Raw genomic sequence first — 6,751 nt, 5'->3', positions numbered from 1 at the left:
TTCAATTCATATGTCATGCAAAAAGGAATAGTTTGATTCATATCATGAAAATAATGATTGTACTTATATCTATCTAGGAGATGAACCATCTCATAAAATCAACAGTTGTGGTGATGTATTTGTAACTTTATTAAGTACCCATGTCAGATAAATTCAAAATGTAATATATGTTCTTGGCATTAAGGAAAATTTCATATTTTTGTCCACCATTATAGATCAAAATATCAAAGTTGAAGTATTTAAGTCAAATTGTATTGTGATGGATATACACGATAAATACACCATGGTAGTAAGACGACTAAGAGCTAGGGAACTTTATGGAACTATAAAAACTTGATGTTAATAGGAAATATCATCAAGAAGGGCATCTACAACTATGAAAACATAGGAGATATGACATCAAATGTATGGTCAACTAAATCATAATGATCTTGTGTTACTTCTAAAGAATGTAACGGTGGAAGTTCTTTTAGATTTTATGAACAAATCCGTAACATGTCAGGGATAGACGTTAGGAAAACAACATAGGGAAGAATTTCCTACAAGAAAAGAAAAGAGAAAAAGGGAAATTATTGAGCTAATACATATTGATGTGTGTGGTCACATGAAAATTAAGTCATTAAGTGGAGATTGATATTTTCTTATATTCATTGATAATAAAACTAGATACACATCGGTCTAGTTTATTACAAGAAAAAATTATGTATTTGAATAGTTTAAGGAATTTTAGAAGACATTTGAAAAGCGAAAAGGACAATACATAATGATATTCAAGTCAGTTGAAGGGGGAGAAGACACATGAAGGGCATCATCAAATAATTCATAATACAAGAAATTTATCAACAATTTACATTACGACATACCCCTTAATAGAATGCTATAGCAGAAATAAAAGAAAAAAGCAAAAGAATTGGCTGAATGTGCTTGAAGCATAGTAAAAGGCAAAAACTTGTGAAAATGTTTTCTGGTTCAAGAAATTAGCGCTGCTATATAGTTGAAAAAAATTCCTATTCAAATTCTATAGTGAAAAACACCTTATGAAGCATTTCATGCCAATAAACCAATGTTGAGTCATTTGAGAATGGAAGAATAACATTTTCTCATCTTCCTAAATATTGGAGAAATCTTGATGGAAAGGCCTTAGGAAATTAGGTACATATTTATTGGTTGCTTCTTCGATTATAAAGCTTATAAAATGTATGATTCAATGAATGAAGAAGTATTAGTAAGGAAAGATGTTATATTTCGTGAATGTAATGACATGATTCCAAAAGAGGAAGAGCACAATGTATGGAAATTACTTGAATAAAACAAAGCAAAAGAAAATCAAGGACAATAGGATGATGTTGAAGAACAAGGTTTCATTGAAGCTAGTAACACACCAAGAGGAAGTGGATAAACTCCAAAAATAAATGAGCTATTAGGAAGAATAAAAAAAAAAAAAATCGAACACCAATGGACTATCAATATTATGTACTAATGACTCAAGTTATGAATATAGAGCCTACAAATTATGAGCATTTCGAAGGCCAGAAAGAATTAATGGATGCCATGAAAGGATAATATGATTCTATTATGAAAAATGATACATCATAATAGACGTAATTCCCTAAGGATAAAGTTATCATAAGCTAAAAATGGCTATTCAAAACAAAAGTTAATCTTGATAAAACTATCGATACATATAAAGCTATAATGGTTATGTACTAATGACTCAAGTTATGAATATAGTTGAGCCTTCAAATTATGAGCATGTCGAAGGCTAGAAAGAATTAATGGATGCCATGAAAGGATAATATGATTCTATTATGAAAAATGATACATCGTAATTGACGTAATTCCCTAAGGATAAAGTTATCATAAAGTAAAAATGGCTATTCAAAACAAAAATTATTCTTGATAAAACTATTGATACATATAAAGCTATAATGGTAACAAAGGGATTTTCATAGAAAGAAGAGATAGGCTATAGAGAAACCTTTTCACATATAGCTAAAATTAATACCATTAGAATAATCATTAGATTTGCTGCTAATTATAATTGGAAGCTAAATCATTTAGATGTCAAGTCAACATTTCTGAATGGCGAATTAAAGGAATAAGTTTGTCTTGTTTAGCTAAAATATTTTGTTCAAGTTGGGAGAAGAACACTTTTTTTTTATAGGTTAAAGAAAGAATTATATGGATTAAACAAGTATCTAGGTCTTGGTATTTGAAGACCAATAAATTCTTCTTTCAACAAGGGTTTACTCAAATTAAAGGAGATCCAAATATGTATATTAAGAGGGATGAACGAGTATATATAGCTTTTATTCCTATATATGTTGATGAACTTATAATAAAAAGAAGTAATACTTGGTTAATTGAAAAGATCAAAAGTTGTCTCTTCGAGGAAATTGAAATAAAGGATCTTAGAGAGTTGCATTATTGTTTAGGCCTTGATGTTTGGAGAGATAATGGTATAATTTCGGTCACAAAAAAGTATATATACAGAGGAATTAACCAAAAGATTCAATATTAAAGGATTTAAAGTGGTATCTACACCAATCAAACCATTTGTTAAACTTAACAAAGCTGATGAACCATAAGAAGTGAATGGTACATTATATAGATAGTTGCTAGGAAGTTTGAGTTACATAACTACAAACTGGTAATATATTGCATAACTAGTTAGAATATTGAGTCAATTCATGACTAAGCCACATGAAATTCACTTGAAAACAATGAGGAGAGTTTTTTAACATTTTAAGGAGACTAAAATTTTTAGTATTGAATATACTAATGATTTGAATGTTGAGTTGGTAGATTATTCTTATTCTAATTGGGTAGTTGATTCAGATGATAAAACATCTACCATTGATTATGCATTCAGTATTGGCTCTAGAATTGTGTCATGGAACAACAAGAAACACCCAACCATTTCTTTGTGTTCCATTGAAGCTATGTACAATGTGTTATGTAGTGTAACTTGTGAAGTAATTTGACTAAGAAGAATTCTTGAAGACACGGGGAAAAAACAAGAAGGAACAAAATTCATTAAATGTGATCGAATGTGACAATGGGAGCTCTCTCAAATATCAAATAGATGAACAACACAATCTATCATGAAATATTAAAACTTATTGAAAGAAAACATTGTTTTGTACCACAAAAAGTATTGATTTTATGTATTGCAATAAAAATGATAATGTGTTAGACATCTTTACTAAACCTCTAAGCAAAGATAAGTTTATTGTAGAGACAAGCTATATGTGGTAATTAATTAATTTTTATGTTAAGGGAGAGAGTTTTAGGGAAAATAGAGATGAAATTTCTATATGTTATAGTTTTGAGGTAATTTTCGAAAATTTGATGTTTTCCAATGTAAAAGTGACTCTACTGAGTAGGAGTATTTATCCTTCATCAATCTCATTACTATATAAAGGCAGTCTTTATCCTTCATTGATCTCATTACTATATTAAGGAGTATTTATACTTCATCAATCTCACTACAATATAGAAGGAGTCTTTATCCTTCATCAATTTCATTACTATATAAAAGGACTGCATTACTTATTTTGTGTACATGGAGTTGCATTAATAGCAAAGTTTCGACAATTCTTAAATCTCTATGTACTCCTTGTATATTTTTAAATTTTATTTTATTTTTTCTTTTTTCTTTTGTATTTAGATGAATCAACAACTAAGGCTACACGAGTGCCATGGTATCGATGCCATCTATTACCACTATAACCTTTAGGTGCCTACTTATGCTTCTTCTACATGGCTAAATAGTATAAGATTTGAACCTCAAACCTCCTCACACATAAAACTTCATTTTCACTATCATAATCAATTGAGCTACTTCTTAAAAACTTATCGTAATTTTATTTATAAAAAAACACACCATAAATACAACCATTAGAAAAGTTAGTGTGACATATAATCGTTAGTAATGTTAAATATATAAATATAATCATATAATCCCACCCTCCTAGAGAGTGACCACATAATGCTCCAATTCCCACACAAATGTAATATCAGACGATGCAACTTCGTCTAAACTACATTCAAACTGGCTTTGAAAATTTCGTGTTTGGACATAGGAATATTTTTTTTAGAACTTCTATTCATCCACGCCAACTGGTCCATCTAGTTGCTGCATGAATAGACGCATATTGTTCAAACGTACTCTGTGCATGACGCTCCCCATAAAACAGATAATCCAAGAATGTCGTGACCTGTCATCTTAAAGATATGTTGATCATCGTGGTAATAATGTCTGTGTTTTTTTTCTCTAATTAGGTTGAGTTTAGATTCTAATGTTAGATGATATCATAAAAAGAATTATGTTTACTTGTGGAATTTTACCATAAATCTGGTTTAAAATTCTCTTGAGCTTAACTAGCATTTGCACCATATGTTGCAAAGGAAACGCCGTAAGGCATAGGAAATAGTAACATAGAAGAAAAACGATGTGATATGTTAAACAAATTTAATTAAATATTTAAATTATAAATATGAATTAAGAATAAAAATAAGGATTGTCCCTCTAAATATGAATTAAGAATAACAATAAGGATTGTTCCCACATGTCTAAGACAGAGACTAATCAAATTCACATGCATCATACAAATAAGTTCAAATCCTTTCAAAATTTTAAATGAAATCCATATGCATCATAAAAATTACTATTGTATTAATCATATCTACTTACTACTATTGTATTAATCATATCCACTTGTATCTTCAGAAAATTTACTATTGTATTAATCATATCTACTTATATTACACAAATAATTTCCAATCCAATCAAAAATTTTAATCAAACCCCTCCTACATTAATGAGAATTTGAATCCTTATTTAATAAAATAGATTTTAATCAACAATTTAATTTATAATTTGTATTACATTTACAAAATTCAAGCAACCATTTTTTCTAAAATCAATGACAATTTACTATTGTATTAATCATATCTACTTGTATTACACAAATCATTTCCAAACCATTCAAAAATTTTAATCAAATCCCTCATGCATCATAGAGAATTGGCATCCTTTAGTTAATAAAATAGATTTTAATCAACAATTTAATTTATAATTTGTATTACATTTACAAAATTCAAACATCCATTTTAAAAAAAAATCAATTTATGTATTAGAAAATAACAATATCATCGAAAATTATATTACCAAATTTTTAAACAATTATATTTAATAATTAATATTACATAACAGAAAATTATATATATTAATATTATTTTTTTAACATATTTTTAGCATAAATCAATAATATGACAAAATATTGAGTTACAAAAATATTATATATATATATATATATATATAGGAATTATTTATTGAAAAATATATTTTAAAATTTAAACAACCAATGGATTAATTAATATACCAAATATACCTTAAAAATATATTTCTGAAACTATTTTTGAAGTATTAATTAAATATTACATTTGCACTTAAAAATATTACACTTAAAACCATTTTTTTTGCGTATGCATGCATGAAATATTATTTTTGCAAGTGTAATACTAGCAATTGTCCCAAAAGGTACAAAGAGAGGCCGATAGGATTATTAAATTAGAATCGTTGAATTTTTCTAGAAGAGATGTTGGTTCAAGCCTAACGAATGAGCAATTTGAGTTGGCTAAAGGCTTTTTAATTGTTTTTTATTATGGTAAAATTATATTGATAATTCATTGGTTTTACTTTCAAAAGCTTGAAAGAATTTGAAGAGCAGGTATAGAATTGCTTTGTAGGATTTGATCCCAAAATCATTGATTTGTAAATACATTGAAAGAGGAGCATAAACATGTAGCTCCTGCAACTTTAGAGGTTCCTGCCACAAATATTCATCTTTCAACATTAAGAAAAATACAGAGATGTTAGCCTTTATCTAGAAAACACTTCAAATGCATTCGAGAGCCTGTGCTAGTATAGCAATTGCAGCGACAATCTACCATAAATTAGGGCGGCAAAGTAAAAAAAGAGAATAAATACAAAATTGTCTTTAGCCCTAACCTGAGATTTTGCTTGCCACAGTCTTTCCAATTTGGTTTATACCACTTCTAAAACCCTTATACCATCTGAATGCCACGAGCCACGACATTCATGCAACTTCGTAGTTCCAATTGTTGTAAGAAACATAGCAAAATAAAATATCTAAGGTGATGTTAAGGTAAACAGTTCAGACTCTAGAGGCCTATCGCTATGGTCCAATACTGTTGGGGAAAATAACGTGCTTGACATCGCACAAAGTTCCCGAGACGCATGTGCCACTTATAGTCAAATGGCATCAATACACGGATATGATTTTATGTAAGTTATGTTGCCATGGTTATGCATTTGAAAATTGCCAAGGCCACTTGCATGTTAAAGCCCCCAGAAATAATCTGGTTTGTAACCAATGGGTGGTTAATTCTGCATGAAAATTCAGACCTTGATACTGATCCAGATTTACCTTCTGTGAAAGACATGATGCCACTTCAAACTTAAAAAGCTCATGACAAGAAATAAGAATCCAGTATCCAACGTGTTTAAAAGCCAAACAACTTGTAAGGCATTTAAATTTTAAAATTGGATACAAAGCAGCCCAGGCTTACTCGAAGCACACCTTATGTACCCAACCAGTCATGACCTCCTTGACAGCCTTTCAAATCTGTAAAAACGAAGATCTCAAATTCATATATATATATAACAAAGAAAACGACATACAATGTAAATTAGGTTCATTTTCCAAAGCCAAATGTAATTACA

The sequence above is a fragment of the Pinus tabuliformis genome, chromosome J, assembly GCF_031772625.1.
Source record: "Pinus tabuliformis cultivar Carrire ecotype Pingquan chromosome J, CPIR1, whole genome shotgun sequence".
NCBI lineage: Eukaryota > Viridiplantae > Streptophyta > Pinopsida > Pinales > Pinaceae > Pinus > Pinus tabuliformis.
This window is presented reverse-complemented; position numbering follows the sequence as displayed.